The 17,707-nt window shown below is 53.5% G+C and overlaps 1 protein-coding gene across 2 annotated transcripts in view; it reads right to left on the bottom strand.

Annotated features, from left to right (window-relative positions):
* The window catches only part of toy (twin of eyeless), a 562,297-nt gene extending 551,794 nt beyond the window's left edge, over nucleotides 1-10,503 (bottom strand). The window contains exon 1 of one of the 2 annotated variants that reach the window (XM_070088032.1): nucleotides 10,088-10,503. The gene's annotated coding sequence lies outside the window, so the exon portion shown is untranslated. The remainder of the gene's footprint in view (nucleotides 1-10,087) is intronic. The other variant, XM_053772308.2, reaches the window with a different exon arrangement.
* Between the last annotated feature and the right edge of the window lie 7,204 nt (nucleotides 10,504-17,707).

The raw sequence follows: 17,707 nt of genomic DNA, 5'->3' as shown, positions 1-17,707 counted from the left end.
CGGCCACTGCCATGGTACTACACCGGCCACTGTCATGGTACCACACCGGCCACTGCCATGGTACCACACCGGCCACTGCCATGGTACCAACACCGGCCACTGCCATGGTACTACACCGGCCACTGTCATGGTATCACACCGGCCACTGCCATGGTACCAACACCGGCCACTGCCATGGTACCACACCGGCCACTGCCATGGTACCACACCGACCACTGCCATGGTACCAACACCGGCCACTGCCATGGTACCAACACCGGCCACTGCCATGGTACCAACACCGGCCACTGCCATGGTACCACACCGGCTACTGCCATGGTACCACACCGACCACTGCCATGGTACCAACACCGGCCACTGCCATGGTACCACACCGGCCACTGCCATGGTACCACACCGACCACTGCCATGGTACCACACCGACCACTGCCATGGTACCAACACCGGCCACTGCCATGGTACCACACCGGCCACTGCCATGGTACCAACACCGGCCACTGCCATGGTACCACACCGAACACTGCCATGGTACCAACACCGGCCACTGCCATGGTACCACACCGGCCACTGCCATGGTACCAACACCGGCCACTGCCATGGTACCACACCGAACACTACCATGGTACCAACACCGGCCACTGCCATGGTACCACACCGGCCACTGCCATGGTACCAACACCGGCCACTGCCATGGTACCACACCGGCCACTGCCATGGTACCAACACCGGCCACTGCCATGGTACCACACCGAACACTGCCATGGTACCAACACCGGCCACTGCCATGGTACCACACCGGCCACTGCCATGGTACCAACACCGGCCACTGCCATGGTACCACACCGAACACTGCCATGGTACCAACACCGGCCACTGCCATGGTACCACACCGGCCACTGCCATGGTACCAACACCGGCCACTGCCATGGTACCACACCGGCTACCGACTGACTGATGGACGATCCAGCCTTCAAAATCGGTTTCGCTAAGTGACCCCCCACACTGGATTACCACTTGGCACTACAACATAGCCTGGGTGCTGAGTGCCACTGACTGTCCCGCCAGTGTCACTGACTGTCCCGCCTGTGTCACTGACTCCCGCCAGTGTCACTGACTGTCCCGCCTGTGTCACTGACTCCCGCCATTGTCACTGTCCCGCCAGTGTCACTGACTCTCCCGCCAGTGTCACTGACTCTCCCGCCAGTGTCACTGACTCTCTCGCGAGTGTCACTGACTGTGCTGCCAGTGTCACTGACTCTCCCGCCAGTGTCACTGACTGTCCCGCCAGTGTCACTGACTGTCCCGCCAGTGTCACTGACTCTCCCGCCAGTGTCACTGACTCTCCCGCCAGTGTCACTGACTCTCCCGCCAGTGTCACTGACTCTCCCGCCAGTGTCACTGACTCTCCCGCCAGTGTCACTGACTCTCCCGCCAGTGTCACTGACTGTGCTGCCAGTGTCACTCACCATTCAACGTGGTGAAGGTCTGTTGATCCGAGGAAGTGGACGTATCTTTCTCTTCCTTTGTTCGAACCTGAAGAACAATTGTGTTGTGTGTGTCAGCGAGTGTTGTGTGTGTCAGCGAGTGTTGTGTGTGTCAGCGACTGTTGTGTGTGTCAGCGAGTGTTGTGTGTGTCAGGGAGTGTTGTGTGTGTCAGCGAGTGTTGTGTGTGTCAGCGAGTGTTGTGTGTGTCAGCGAGTGTTGTGTGTGTCAGCGAGTGTTGTGTGTGTCAGCGAGTGTTGTGTGTCAGCGAGTGTTGTGTGTGTCAGCGAGTGTTGTGTGTGTCAGCGAGTGTTGTGTGTGTCAGCGAGTGTTGTGTGTGTCAGCGAGTGTTGCGTGTGTCAGCGAGTGTTGTGTGTGTGTCAGCGAGTGTTGTGTGTCAGCGAGTGTTGTGTGTGTGTCAGCGAGTGTTGTATATGTCAGCGAGTGTTGTGTGTGTCAGCGAGTGTTGTGTGTGTCAGCGAGTGTTGTGTGTGTCAGCGAGTGTTGTGTGTGTCAGCGAGTGTTGTGTGTGTCAGCGAGTGTTGTCTGTGTGTCAGCGAGTGTTGTATGTGTCAGCGAGTGTTGTGTGTGTCAGCGAATGTTGTGTGTGTCAGCGAGTGTTGTGTGTGTCAGCGAGTGTTGTGTGTGTGTGTCAGCAAGTGTTGTGTGTGTGTCAGCGAGTGTTGTATGTGTCAGCGAGTGTTGTGTGTGTCAGCGAGTGTTGTGTGTGTCAGCGAGTGTTGTGTGTGTCAGCGAGTGTTGTGTGTGTCAGCGAGTGTTGTGTGTGTCAGCGAGTGTTGTGTGTGTCAGCGAGTGTTGAGTGTGTCAGCGAGTGTTGTGTGTGTGTCAGCGAGGGTTGTGTGTGTCAGCGAGTGTTTTGTGTGTCAGAGAGTGTTGTGTGTGTCAGCGAGTGTTGTGTGTCAGCGTGTGTTGTGTGTGTCAGCGAGTGTTGTGTGTGTCAGCGAGTGTTGAGTGTGTGTCAGCGAGTGTTGTGTGTCAGCGAGTGTTGTGTGTGTCAGCGAGTGTTGTGTGTGTTAGCGAGTGTTGTGTGTGTCAGCGAGTGTTGTGTGTCAGCGAGTGTTGTGTGTGTCAGCGAGTGATGTGTGTGTGTCAGCGAGGGTTGTGTGTGTCAGCGAGTGTTGTGTGTCAGCGAGTGTTGTGCGTCAGCGAGTGTTGTGTGTGTGTCAGCGAGTGTTGTGTGTCAGCGAGTGTTGTGTGTGTCAGCGAGTGTTGTGTGTCAGCGAGTGTTGTGTGTCAGCGAGTGTTGTGTGTCAGCGACTGTTGTGTGTGTCAGCGAGTGTTGTGTGTCAGCGAGTGTTGTTTGTGTCAGCGAGTGTTGTGTGTCAGCGAGTGTTGTGTGTATGTCAGCGAGTGTTGTGTGTCAGTGAGTGTTGTGTATGTCAGCGAGTGTTGTGTCAGCGAGTGTTGTGTGTCAGCGAGTGTTGTGTGTCAGCGAGTGTTGTGTGTGTCAGCGAGTGTTGTGTGTGTCAGCGAGTGTTGTGTGTGTGTCAGCGAGTGTTACGTGTGTCAGCGAGTGTTGTGTGTGTCAGCGAGTGTTGTATGTGTCAGCGAGTGTTGTTTGTGTGTCAGCGAGTGTTGTGTGTGTCAGCGAGTGTTGTGTGTGTAAGAGAGTGTTGTGTGCGTGTCAGCGAATGTTGTGTGTGTCAGCGAGTGTTGTGTGTGTCAGCGAGTGTTGTGTGTGTCAGCGAGCGTTGTGTGTGTGTCAGCGAGTGTTGTTTGTGTCAGCGAGTGTTGTGTCAGCGAGTGTTATGTGTGTCAGCGAGTGTTGAGTGCGTGTCACCGAATGTTGTGTGTGTGTCAGCGAGGGTTGTGTGTCAGCGAGTGTTGTGTGTCAGCGAGTGTTGTGTGTCAGCGAGTGTTGTGTGTGTGTCAGCGAGTGCTGTGTGTGTCAGCGAGTGTTCCGTGTGTCAGCGAGTGTTGTGTGTGTGTCAGCGAGTGTTGTGTGTGTCAGCGAGTGTTGTGTGTGTCAGCGAGTGTTGTTTGTGTCAGCGAGTGTTGTGTGTCAGCTAGTGTTGTGTGTCAGCGAGTGTTGTGTGTGTCAGCGAGTGTTGTGTGTGTCAGCGAGTGTTGTGTGTGTCAGCGAGTGTTGCGTGTGTCAGCGAGTGTTGTGTGTGTGTGTCACCGAGTGTTGTGTGTCAGCGAGTGTTGTGTGTCAGCGAGTGTTGTGTGTCAGCGAGTGTTGTGTGTGTCAGCGAGTGTTGTGTGTGTCAGCGAGTGTTAAGTGTGTGTGTCAGCGAGTGTTGTGTGTGTCAGCGAGTGTTGTTTGTGTGTCAGCGAGTGTTGTGTGTGTCAGCAAGTGTTGTGTGTGTCAGCAAGTGTTGTGTGTGTCAGCGAGTGTTGTGTGTGTCAGCGAGTGTTGTGTGCGTGTCAGCGAATGTTGTGTGTGTCAGCGAGTGTTGTGTGTGTCAGCGAGTATTGTGTGTGTCAGCGAGTGTTGCGTGTGTCAGCGAGCGTTGTGTGTGTCAGCGAGTGTTGTTTGTGTGTCGCCGAGTGTTGTGTGTGTCAGCGCGTGTTGTGTGTGTCAGCGAGTGTTGTGTGTGTCAGCGAGACTTGTGTGTGTGTCAGCAAGTGTTGTGCGCGTCAGCGAGTGTTGTGTGCGTCAGCGAGTGTTGTGTTTGTCAGCGAGTGTTGTGTGTGTGTCAGCGAGTGTTGTGTGTGTCAGCGAGTGTTGTGTGTGTGTCAGCGAGTGTTGTGTGTGTGTCAGCGAGTGTTGTGTGTGTGTCAGTGAGTGTTGAGTGTGTCCGGGAGTGTTGTGTGTGGCAGTGAGTGTTGTGTGTGTCAGCGGGTGTTGTGTGTGTCAGCGAGTGTTGTGTGTGGCGAGTGTTGTGTGTGGCAGCGAGTGTTGTGTGTGTCAGCGAGTGTTGTGTGTGTGGCAGCGAGTGTTGTGTGTGTCAGCGAGTGTTGTGTGTGTCAGCGAGTGTTGTGTGTGTCAGCGAGTGTTATGTGTGTCAGCGAGTGTTGTGTGCGTCAGGGAGTGTTGCGTGTGTCAGCGAGTATTGTGTGTGTCAGAGAGTGTTGTGTGTGTCAGCGAGTGTTGTGTGTGTCAGCGAGTGTTGTGTGTGTCAGCGAGGGTTGTGTGTGTCAGCGAGAGTTGTGTGTGTCAGCGAATGTTGTGTGTGTCAGCGAGTGTTGTGTGTGTCAGCAATGGTTGTGTGTGTCAGCAAGTGTTGTGTGTGTGTGTCATCGAGGGTTGTGTGTGTCAGCGAGTGTTGTGTGTGTCAGCGAGTGTTGTGTGTGTGTCAGCGAGTGTTATGTGTGTCAGTGAGTGTTGTGTGTGTCAGCGAGTGTTGTGTGTGTCAGCGAGTGTTGTGTGTGTCAGCGAGTGTTGTGTGTGTCAGCGAGTGTTGTGTATGTCAGCGAGTGTTGTGTGTGTCAGCGAGTGTTGTGTGTGTCAGCGAGTGTTGTGTGTGTGTCAGCGAGTGTTGTGTGTGTGTCAGCGAGGGTTGTGTGCGTCAGCGAGTGTTGTGTGTGTCAGCGAGGGTTGTGTGTGTCAGCGAGGGTTGTGTGTTTCAGCGAGGGTTGTGTGTGTCAGCGAGTGTTGTGTGTGTGTCAGCGAGTGTTGTGTGTGTGTCAGCGAGGGTTGTGTGCGTCAGCGAGTGTTGTGTGTGTCAGCGAGGGTTGTGTGTGTCAGCGAGGGTTGTGTGTTTCAGCGAGGGTTGTGTGTGTCAGCGAGTGTTGTGTGTGTGTCAGCGAGTGTTGCGTGTGTCAGCGAGGGTTGTGTGTATCGGCGAGTGTTGCGTGTGTCAGCGAGTGTTGTGTGTGTCAGCAAGTGTTGTGTGTGTCAGCGAGTGTTGTTTGTGTGTCAGCGAGTGTTGTGTATGTCAGCGAGTGTTGTGTGCGTGTCAGCGAATGTTGTGTGTCAGCGAGTGTTGTGTGTGTCAGCGAGTATTGTGTGTGTCAGCGAGTGTTGCGTGTGTCAGCGTGTGTTGTGTGTGTCAGCGAGTGTTGTGTGTCAGCGAGTGTTGTTTGTGTGTCGCCGAGTGTTGTGTGTGTCAGCGAGTGTTGTGTGTGTCAGCGAGTGTTGTGTGTGTCAGCGAATACTGTGTGTGTCAGCGAGTGTTGTGTGTGTCAGCGAGTGTTGTGTGTGTCAGCGAGTGTTGTGTGTGTCAGCGAGTGTTGTGTGTGTCAGCGAGTGTTTTGTGTGTGTGTCAGCGAGGGTTTTGTATGTCAGCGAGGGTTGTGTGTGTGTCAGCGAGGGTTGTGTGTGTCAGCGAGTGTTGTGTGTGTCTGCGAGGGTTGTGTGTGTTAGCGAGTGTTGTGTGTGTGTGTCAGCGAGCGTTGTGTGTGTCAGCGAGTGTTGAGTGTGCCAGCGAGTGTTGCGTGTGTTTCAGCGAGTGTTGTGTGTGTCAGCGAGTGTTGAGTGTGTGTCAGCGAGGGTTGTGTGTGTCAGCGAGTGTTGTGTGTGTCAGCGAGGGTTGTGTGTGTCAGCGAGGGTTTTGTGTCAGCGAGGGTTGTGTCAGCGAGTGTTGTGTGTGTTTCAGCGAGTGTTGTGTGTGTAAGCGAGTGTTGTGTGTGTCAGCGAGTGTTGTGTGTGTCTGCGAGTGTTGTGTGTGTCAGCGAGGGTTGTGTGTGTCAGCGAGTGTTGTGTGTGTCAGCGAGGGTTGTGTGTCAGCGAGTGTTGTGTGTGTCAGCGAGGGTTGTGTGTGTCAGCGAGGGTTGTGTGTGTCAGCGAGTGTCGTGTGTGTGTCAGCGAGTGTTGCGTGTGTCAGCGAGGGTTTTGTGTGTCAGCGAGTGTTGTGTGTCAGCGAGGGTTGTGTGCGTCAGCGAGTATTGTGTGTGTCAGCGAGGGTTGTGTCTGTCAGCGAGTGTTGTGTGTGTCAGCGAGGGTTGTGTGTGTCAGCGAGGGTTGTGTGTGTCAGCGAGTGTTGTGTGTGTGTCAGCGAGGGTTGTGCATGTCAGCGAGGGTTGTGTGTCAACGAGGGTTGTATGTGTCAGCGAGTGTTGTGTGTCAGCGATTGTTGTGTGTGTGTCAGCGAGGGTTGTGTGTGTCTGCGAGGGTTGTATGTGTGTCAGCGAGTGTTGTGTGTGTCAGCGAGTGTTGTGTGTGTCAGCGAGTGTTGTGTTTGTGTCAGCGAGTGTTGTGTGTGTCAGCGAGTGTTGTGTGTGTCAGCGAGTGTTGTGTGTGTGTCCGTGAGGGTTGTGTGTGTCAGCGAGGGTTGTGTGTGTGTCAGCGAGTGTTGTGTGTGTGTCACTGAGTGTTGTGTGTGTGTCAGCGAGGGTTCTGTGTGTCAGCGAGTGTTGTGTGTCAGCGAGTGTTGTGTGTCAGCGAGTGTTGTGTGTCAGCGAGTGTTGTGTGTGTGTCAGCGAGGGTTGTGTGTGTCAGCGAGGGTTGTGTGTGTCAGCGAGTGTTGTGTGTCAGCGAGTGTTGTGTGTGTGTCTGCGAATGTTTTGTGTGTGTGTGTGTTTCAGCGAGGGTTGTGTGTGTCAGCGAGGGTTGTGTGTGTCAGCGAGGGTTGTGTGTCAGCGAGTGTTGTGTGTGTGTGTGTGTGTGTTTCAGCGAGGGTTGTGTGTGTCAGTGAGGGTTGTGTGTCAGCGAATGTTGTGTGTGTGTGTGTGTGTGTCAGCGAGGGTTGTGTGTGTCAGCGAATGTTGTGTGTGTGTGTGTGTGTGTGTGTCAGCGAATGTTGTGTGTGTCAGCGAGGGCTGTGTGTGTCAGCGAGGGTTGTGTGTCAGCGAATGTTGTGTGTGTGTCTGCGAATGTTGTATGTGTGTGTGTGTGTCAGCGAGGGTTGTGTGTGTGTCAGCGAATGTTGTGTGTGTGTGTGTGTGTCAGCGAATGTTGTGTGTATGTGTGTGTCAGCGAGGGTTGTGTGTGTCAGCGAGGGTTGTGTGTGTCAGCGAGGGCTGTGTGTATCATTGAGGGTTGTGTCAGCGAGGGATGTGTGTCAGCGAGGGATGTGTATCAGCGAAGGATGTGTGTCATTGAGAGATGCGTATGACGGCGAGGGATTTGTATCGGCGGTAGGTGTGTGTGTTGGCGTATCGGCAAGAGACGTGTGTGTGTGTATCGGCGTGGGATGTGTATGTCGGAGAGGGATGTGTGTGCCAGTGAGAGATGTGTGTTGGCGGGAGATGTGTGTGTGTTGGCGGGAGATGTGTGTTGGCGGGAGATGTGTATGACAGCGGGAGATGTGTGTTGGCGGGAGATGCGTGTGTCGGCGGGAGATGTGTGTCCGTCGGCGGGAGATGTGTGTGTGTCGGCGGGAGATGTGTGTGTGTGTCGGCAGAAGGTATATGTGTTGGCGGGAGATGTGTGTGTGTCGGCGGGAGATGTGTGTGCGTCGGCGGGAGATGTGTGTGTGTCGGGGGGAGATGTGTGTGTGCCGGCTGGAGATGTGTGTGAGTCGGCGGGAGATGTGTGTGTGTCGGCAGAAGATATGTATTGGAGGGAGATATGTGCTGGCGGGAGATGTGTGTTTGTCAGCGGGAGATGTGTGTGTGTCAGCGAGAGATGTGTGTTGGCGGGAGATGTGTGTGTCAGTGGGAGATGTGCGTGTGTCAGCGAGAGATGTGTGTTGGCGGGAGGTGTGTGTGTTGGCGAGGGATGCATATGCCGGCGAGAAATGTGTCGACGAGGGATGTGTGCATGTGAGATATGTGTCAATTGGGATGTGTGTGTGTGTGTCAGCGAGGGACGTGTCAGCAAGGTTGTGTCAGCAGTGATGTGTCAGTGGGATATGTGTATGTCAGCTGGGGATGTGTGTGTCAGCGGAGAATGTGTGTGTCAACAGAGGATTTGTGTGTCAGCGGGGGATGTGTGTGTCAGCGGGGGATATGTGAGTCAGCGGAGGATGTGTGTGTCAGTAGAGGATGTGTAAGTTAGCAGAGGATGTGTGTGTGTCAGCGGAGGATGTGTATGTCAGCGGTAAATGTGTGTGTTGGCGAGGGATGCGTGTGTCGGCGAAAAATGTGTCGACAAGGAATGTGTGAATGTGAGATATGTCAGCGGGGATGTGTGTCTTGGTGGTGAGAAATATGTGTCAGTGGGGATGTGTGTGTGTAAGTCTCAGCGGTGGATGTATGTGTCAGCGGGGGATGTGTGCATCAGGGAAAGATGTGTGTCAACAGAGGATGTGTGTGTCAGCTGGAGATGTGTCAGCGGAGAATGTGTGTCAGCGAGGGATGTGTGTCAGCTTGTGATATATGTCAATGGGGGATATGTGTGTTAGCGAGGGATGTGTCAGCAAGGGATGTGTGTCAGCGGGTTATGTATGTGTCAGCATGGGATGTGTGTATCAGCATGAGATGTGTGCATGCGTACAATGTGTGTGCCAGCGGGAGATGTATGACAGCGAGGGATGTTTTTGTCGGCCTGGCATTGATGTGTGTAAGCAAGGGATGTTTGTCTTTGCTTATCAGCAAGGGATGTGTGTGTGTATGTGTTTGTGTGTGTGTTTGTGTGTGTCGGCTAGGTATGTGTGTGTGCGTGTGTGTTGGCGAATGATGTGTGTCGGCGATGTATGTGTGCGTGTCGGCGAGGGATGTTTGTGTGTAGGCGAGGTATGTTTGTGTCGGCAAGGGAATGTGTATGTCGGCGAGGGATGTGTATGTCAGCGAGGGATGTGTGTGTATCGGCAAGGGATGTGTGTGTCTGTCGGCAAGGGATGTGAGTGTCGGCAAGGGATGTGAGCGTCAACGAGGGATGTGTGTGTGTCGGCAAGGGATGTGTGTGCAGTGTGTGTCGGCGGGATGGAAGATCTTCTCCTGTAGTATTTTTAAACATCAGTTTGTGGTACCAGGGGCCTCCTCACTAAGTCTCGGAGCACCAGGGGCCTGCTCACTAAGTCTCGGAGCACCAGGGGCCTGCTCACTAAGTCTCGGAGCACCATGGGACTGCTCACTAAGTCTCGGAGCACCAGGGGACTGCTCACTAAGTCTCGGAGCACCAGGGGCCTCCTCACTAAGTCTAGGAGCACCAGGGGACTGCTCACTAAGTCTCGGAGCACCAGGGGCCTCCTCACTAAGTCTAGGAGCACCAGGGGCCTCCTCACTAAGTCTAAGAGCACCAGGGGCCTTGTCACCTACTTACAGGAGTAGGGGAGCCGTCTCACTTAGCCACAGGGATATGAGAGCCAGGTCACCTAGCTACCGGAGATCTGGATTTATATATTGTAAGATGCTACTCACAACAGTCGACTAACGATCAGGTGCCTGTTTACTGCTGGGTAAACAGGCAGTGTGAGGATATTTACATATCGCCCAACCTGAGAATCAGATTTACGGTGTTGGTAAATTGTTGGAGTGTCATGGCATTATAAAGTGCGTAAAGTTAAAGTTATGGTGATAAAAAACATTATCTTTTATAATTACAAAAGTGCAAATTGTTTCATAGGTTTTGGCAAGGATTGATTTGTGTTCATCTAGAGCCATTTACCAAGAATGATGTAAACATACTCGGACGATGATATGGACGGAGCAGTTCACTATAAGTGCGGTGTAAACACTGAAGATTATCTTAACAGAATCGTTTACTAAGAGTGAGGTGTAAACACACTCAGTCGATAATCTGAACCTAGTCGTTTACTGAGAGTGCATTGAAAACACACTCAGACTTAAAACTCCACCATCTGAGGCGAGGACTTACCTTCGTGCAGAGAAATATCAATGGTGAGGGTGTAGGGGTGGAGGAGAGTCCCTAGGGAGATGACACAAGCACCTTGGTGATGCAGACTTCACTAGCACAGCCACACGGACACTGAGCTTACTCCTCGACCTGCACCAGTGAATCTTCTGGCCCGCCAGTCACACATGAGACTCCCTATCACCACACTGGACTTGTCACACCGCAGCAAATCTCCTTGTCGCGACGATTATTAAAAGTCCTTCCTTGTTAAGTAGGGGGGGGGGCGCGGACGCAACTAATATTTGCAGTAGAATTTTGCCAAGAGTAGTTGTTGGTGTTGGGTATCGCGAGGTAGCACTAGAGGTGCAGGAGAGCGGCGGTGGGAGGCCAGCCTTCACACATGAGTACACTGAAGTATTAACACGGGGATCAGAGCAGTGCAGGCGGCTCGGGAGAGTTGCTGATGCGTGGTCGACTACTGAAGCGTACGTCGGGGACTAAGGTAGCCAGTCCCTGAAGCGTGCAGGAGGCCGCTCCACGCTCGCCTCGGCGCAGGGCTCCCCTCTCCAGCTCCCACCACACATACGCTCCTCCCACTCCATAACACACTCCCACCACCCGGACAACTCCACCAGTCTTATAGTCCCCGCTATTTCTTCTCTAACTCCTGTAGACATTGACCATCATCTACAAACAGCTACCGCCAGTGCTCATCAATATGTGGGTCGTTGTAGAGTTGAGGTGAAGCAATGAGGGTAACGTTAATTGTGAGTTAATGTTAGGAAGTCTAGGTTTGTTGGTGTGGCTGGAGGTAGCGGAGGCGGGCGCTGGAGGGCGTGGCCATGGCATCAGATGGAGGTAGCGGCTCTCTCGACCACCATATTCCCGCACATCTCCCCGCTGCCCACACCACCACCGCCCGAACTACCGCCGCCCACATTTCTACCATACGCAGTACTCCCCGCCGCCCGCACTTTAAACCTGTCTATACTGTTCCTTATCCTCACCGCCGCCCGCATCATACCTGCCGCCCATAGTACCGTCGCCCACAAAGCTGCCTTCCACTCCGTTGGCGACGACATCATCGCCAGCGACGGTACCACCACCGCCGCCGACGGCACCACCACCGCCGCCGATACCACCGCCGCCGACGGCACCACCGCCGCCGACGGCACCACCACCACCAGGCCACCAGCACCGCCACTTACACTTGAACATTCATTACCATTAAAATTTTAATTACATGGTAATTAAAAATATTTTTAAATTTTCAAAGAAATTACACTACATATATATATATATATATATATATATATATATATATATATATATATATATATATATATATATATATATATATATATATATATATATATATATATATATATAATTACTTGCTTAATGCATCCATATACAATATTTACTTTTATGTTACCTCATAATATTAAAAAGAAATAATGCAAAAAGGAAATTTTTTAATAGATTTCAAAATCTATCAGTTAATTTATAAATAAGTTAAAATTGTATTGTTTTCCAACAGCCAATTTTTTAAGTTATTATTTATTGTTTATTGGCGAGGTTTAGTATATATATATATATATATATATATATATATATATATATATATATATATATATATATATATATATATATATATATATATATATATATATATATATATATATATGTATATATATATATATATAAAGCAACGTTATTTTTTAACAATGTTGCTGGTTATTACAACATGAGAACTGGCAGATAAATCATGGAGTTTATATTTTTGTTAACACTAGTGTAATCCACTTTGCCAGGAGTGTTAAGTCTTACGTCATGCATAGCATATCTGTCATTAGATTACTACACAAGTATATAAAAGATTTGGATATAAATAAGAAATACTGCTGGGAGGAGCAGCATCAGCGTGAGAGCTGTGCAGAGCTCGGCGGAGCTCCACACAGTGAGAGCTCCACCCCCTGAGTGAATAACAGAGAGGGGTGGAGCCTGGCGTACCTCACGCTTGATTGGTTACTCCTCCTCAGGTTTCCTTCTCATTGGTCCCTGTATAAGCTGCTCCTCCCACGGTTTCTCCTCATTGGCGAGCGCGTCAGCAGCTCCTCCCACTCCCCGCCACGGAAGAGATGTTGTTATCTCGGTGAAAAGGAGATCTCAAAGTAATTCATGGTCAGTACTTCGTTCATAATACGGTTTGTGAAGATTCTATTAAATCATCTAGTCACAGTGGCTGTGATCATATTGTGTGAGGGGTGGCGGGGGGCGGCGGCTGGGGGGAGGGGCGGCGATGTCGGCGGGCGGGGGACGGCGGCTGGGGGAGGGCGGGTCATTACACCACCCTTCGCTCTGATCTATTCTCCACATTATCCTGGCCAAGGTAGTTCCTTCACTCGCCCGTCTAATGGAGCCCTTGACCGTAAATCACTTTCAGATTCTCAGTATAGATGATTTAATTCAATTCATTAAGAGGCAAACTAGGTACGTGATTTGGTGGGCGGAGGTGGTAGGGCGGAAGTGCGGGCGTGCACGCCTGCGCGCCCACACCCACGCCTCAGCGCCCACACCCTCCCAGAATCATATGATACTTGATGTTAAGTCGGACCAAACCTGGTGAAATTGTATTACACGCCTGCTTGGTGGCTGCTGGGGCGGCCCAGGTCAGTGGGTGGCGGGGGCGCCCACCCTCGCTGCTGGGGCGGCCCTGGTCAGTGGGTGGCGGGGGCGCCCACCCCCACTGCTGGGGCGGCCCAGGTCAGTGGGTGGCGGGGGCGCCCACCCCCGCTGCTGGGGTGGCCCTGGTCAGTGGGTGGCGGGGGCGCCCACCCCCACTGCTGGGGCGGCCCTGGTCAGTGGGTGGCGGGGGGCGCCCACCCCCACTGCTGGGGCGGCCCAGGTCAGTGGGTGGCGGGGGCGCCCACCCCCGCTGCTGGGGCGGCCCTGGTCAGTGGGTGGCGGGGGGCGCCCACCCCCACTGCTGGGGCGGCCCTGGTCAGTGGGTGGCGGGGGCGCCCACCCCCCCTGCTGGGGCGGCCCTGGTCAGTGGGTGGCGGGGGCGCCCACCCCCGCTGCTGGGGCGGCCCTGGTCAGTGGGTGGCTGGGGCGCCCACCCCCACTGCTGGGGCGGCCCTGGTCAGTGGGTGGCGGGGGCGCCCACCCCCGCTGCTGGGGTGGCCCTGGTCAGTGGGTGGCGGGGGCGCCCACCCCCGCTGCTGGGGCGGCCCAGGTCAGTGGGTGGCGGGGGGCGCCCACCCCCGCTGTTGGGGCGGCCCTGGTCAGTGGGTGGCGTGGGGCGCCTACCCCCGCTGCTGGGGCGGCCCTGGTCAGTGGGTGGCAGGGGGCGCCCATCCCCGCTGCTGGGGCGGCCGTGGTCAGTGGGTGGCGGGGGCGCCCACCCCCGCTGCTGGGGCGGCCCTGGTCAGTGGGTGGCGGGGGCGCCCACCCCCACTGCTGGAGCGGCCCTGGTCAGTGGGTGGCGGGGGGCGCCCACCCTCGCTGCTGGGGCGGTCCTGGTCAGTGGGTGGCGGGGGGCGCCCAGCTGGGGCGGCCCAGGTCAGTGGGTGACAGGGGGCGCCCACCCCCGTTGCTGGGACGGCCCTGGTCATTGGGTGGCGGGGGGCGCCCATCCCGAATTCCTGGGGCGGCCCAGGTCTATGGGTGGCTGGGGTGCCTACCCCTGTTATTGTGGTGGCCCTGGTCACTGGGTGGCGGGGACGCCCACCCCTGTTGCTGTGGTGGCCCTGGTCAGTGGGTGGCGGGGGCGCCCACCCCCGCTGCCTGGGCGGCCCTGGTCAGTGGGTGGCGGGGGCGCTCACCCCCGCCCGTATCCCCCGTTCACTCTATGCGCATTATGAACACCTGCTCTTGCTCCATGGAATTGGAGTTACTCTTCCCTTCCTCAGATCAGACCAGATTACCTCCTGGTCTCCAGACAATGTATTACCCCAGCGGGTTTATTGCTTCTTTATTGTTATAATTACCGGAGGTGGACCTGAGTACCACTGGTGATCACTGTCACTCAAGGTGGACCTGAGTACCACTGGTGATCACTGTCACTCAGGGTGGACCTGAGTACCACTGGTGATCACTGTCACTCAGGGTGGACCTGAGTACCACTGGTGATCACTGTCACTCAGGGTGGACCTGAGTACCACTGGTGATCACTGTCACTCAAGGTGGACCTGAGTACCACTGGTGATCACTGTCACTCAGGGTGGACCTGAGTACCACTGGTGATCACTGTCACTCAAGGTGGACCTGAGTACCACTGGTGATCACTATCACTCAGGGTGGACCTGAGTACCACTGGTGATCACTGTCACTCAGGGTGGACCTGAGTACCACTGGTGATCACTGTCACTCAGGGTGGACCTGAGTACCACTGGTGATCACTGTCACCCAGGGTGGACCTGAGTACCACTAGTGATCACTGTCACTCAAGGTGGACCTGAGTACCACTGGTGATCACTGTCACTCAAGGTGGACCTGAGTACCACTGGTGATCACTGTCACTCAGGGTGGACCTGAGTACCACTGGTGATCACTCTCACTCAGGGTGGACCTGAGTACCACTGGTGATCACTATCACTCAGGGTGGACCTGAGTACCACTGGTGATCACTGTCACTCAGGGTGGACCTGAGTACCACTGGTGATCACTGTCACTCAGGGTAGACCTGAGTACCACTGGTGATCACTGTCACCCAGGGTGGACCTGAGTACCACTAGTGATCACTGTCACTCAAGGTGGACCTGAGTACCACTGGTGATCACTGTCACTCAGGGTGGACCTGAGTACCACTGGTGATCACTGTCACCCAGGGTGGACCTGAGTACCACTAGTGATCACTGTCACTCAAGGTGGACCTGAGTACCACTGGTGATCACTGTCACCCAGGGTGGACCTGAGTACCACTGGTGATCACTGTCACTCAAGGTGGACCTGAGTACCACTAGTGATCACTGTCACTCAAGGTGGACCTGAGTACCACTGGTGATCACTGTCACCCAGGGTGGACCTGAGTACCACTGGTGATCACTGTCACTCAAGGTGGACCTGAGTACCACTGGTGATCACTGTCACTCAAGGTGGACCTGAGTACCACTGGTGATCACTGTCACTCAAGGTGGACCTGAGTACCACTGGTGATCACTGTCACTCAAGGTGGACCTGAGTACCACTGGTGATCACTATCACTCAAGGTGGACCTGAGTACCACTGGTGATCACTATCACTCAACGTGAACCTGAGTACCACTGGTGATCACTATCACTCAAGGTGGACCTGAGTACCACTGGTGATCACTATCACTCAAGGTGGACCTGAGTACCACTGGTGATCACTATGACTCAAGGTGGACCTGAGTACCACTGGTTATCACTATGACTCAAGGTGGACCTGAGTACCACTGGTGATCACTATCACTCAAGGTGGACCTGAGTACCACTGGTGATCACTATCACTCAAGGTGGACCTGAGTACCACTGGTGATCACTATCACTCAAGGTGGACCTGAGTACCACTGGTGATCACTATCACTCAAGGTGAACCTGAGTACCACTGGTTATCACTATCACTCAAGGTGGACCTGAGTACCACTGGTGATCACTATCACTCAAGGTGGACCTGAGTACCACTGGTTATCACTATCACTCAAGGTGGACCTGAGTACCACTGGTCATCACTATCACTCAGGGTGGACCTGAGTACCACTGGTGATCACTATCACTTAAGGTGGACCTGAGTACCACTGGTGATCACTATCACTTAAGGTGGACCTGAGTACCACTGGTGATCACTGTCACTCAAGGTGGACCTGAGTACCACTGGTGATCACTATCACTTAAGGTGGACCTGAGTACCACTAGTGATCACTGTCACTCAAGGTGGACCTGAGTACCACTGGTGATCACTATCACTTAAGGTGGACCTGAGTACCACTAGTGATCACTGTCACTCAAGGTGGACCTGAGTACCACTGGTGATCACTATCACTTAAGGTGGACCTGAGTATCACTAGTGATCACTGTCACTCAAGGTGGACCTGAGTACCACTGGTGATCACTATCACTTAAGGTGGACCTGAGTACCACTAGTGATCACTGTCACTCAAGGTGGACCTGAGTACCACTGGTGATCACTATCACTTAAGGTGGACCTGAGTACCACTAGTGATCACTGTCACTCAAGGTGGACCTGAGTACCACTGGTGATCACTATCACTCAAGGTGGACCTGAGTACCACTGGTGATCACTATCACTTAAGGTGGACCTGAGTACCACTAGTGATCACTGTCACTCAAGGTGGACCTGAGTACCACTGGTGATCACTATCACTTAAGGTGGACCTGAGTACCACTAGTGATCACTGTCACTTAAGGTGGACCTGAGTACCACTGGTGATCACTATCACTTAAGGTGGACCTGAGTACCACTAGTGATCACTGTCACTCAGGGTGGACCTGAGTACCACTAGTGATCACTGTCACTCAAGGTGGACCTGAGTACCACTAGTGATCACTGTCACTCAGGGTGGACCTGAGTACCACTGGTGATCACTATCACTTAAGGTGGACCTGAGTACCACTAGTGATCACTGTCACTCAAGGTGGACCTGAGTACCACTGGTGATCACTATCACTTAAGGTGGACCTGAATACCACTAGTGATCACTGTCACTCAAGGTGGACCTGAGTACCACTGGTGATCACTATCACTTAAGGTGGACCTGAGTACCACTAGTGATCACTGTCACTCAAGGTGGACCTGAGTACCACTGGTGATCACTATCACTTAAGGTGGACCTGAGTACCACTAGTGATCACTGTCACTCAGGGTGGACCTGAGTACCACTAGTGATCACTGTCACTCTAGGTGGACCTGAGTACCACTAGTGATCACTGTCACTCAGGGTGGACCTGAGTACCACTAGTGATCACTGTCACTCAGGGTGGACCTGAGTACCACTAGTGATCACCGTCACTCAGGGTGGACCTCAGGTAAATTATTTATAACCATCCTGGGAGGCTGATATGATGTATAGGAAGGGAAACACTTTAGCCTGCTAGTGAGAAATAGGGAACAGCTTATCTTGCGTAGGTATACTGGTGTAAGTATGCTGGTTTAAGTATGTTGGTGTAATTATGTTGATGTTAGTATGTTTACATCTGTGACACCCTTATACTCTGTATGATAATTGTACTTATTTGTACCTTTATTTACACATTGGCCAGCAGTGTTCCCTCCCGCCCCGCCCACACACACTGATCACTCATGGGTACCCACACCCCAGGATAGTAACTGATATCACCCTAGAGCCTGTGACCCCTCAGGCCGCCCCCGTCACCCACCGCAGGGGAGTTGCCCACTCGTCATTTAGCCTTACTCTCCCGTCATCCATCACCATGCTGCTTATCCGTCACCCTTGTAGCCACTCTGCAACCCATTGGTTGCCTTGCCATCCACCCCTTGGCTGACTCCTCGCCAGCCCATTCACCCAACCATCTCTCGCCTTGAAGCCCAATTGCCGGTTGCCACCTGCTACTTGCAAGGGTTGGAAGCAGAATCCCAGGAAGTGATGGGTGCTTACTGCTTCCTCTGCCAGTCTCTACTCTTCCCCACCCGGAAGAG

Source organism: Cherax quadricarinatus, chromosome 23 (assembly GCF_038502225.1).
Source record: "Cherax quadricarinatus isolate ZL_2023a chromosome 23, ASM3850222v1, whole genome shotgun sequence".
NCBI classification, from domain to species: domain Eukaryota; kingdom Metazoa; phylum Arthropoda; class Malacostraca; order Decapoda; family Parastacidae; genus Cherax; species Cherax quadricarinatus.
This window is presented reverse-complemented; position numbering and strand designations above follow the sequence as displayed.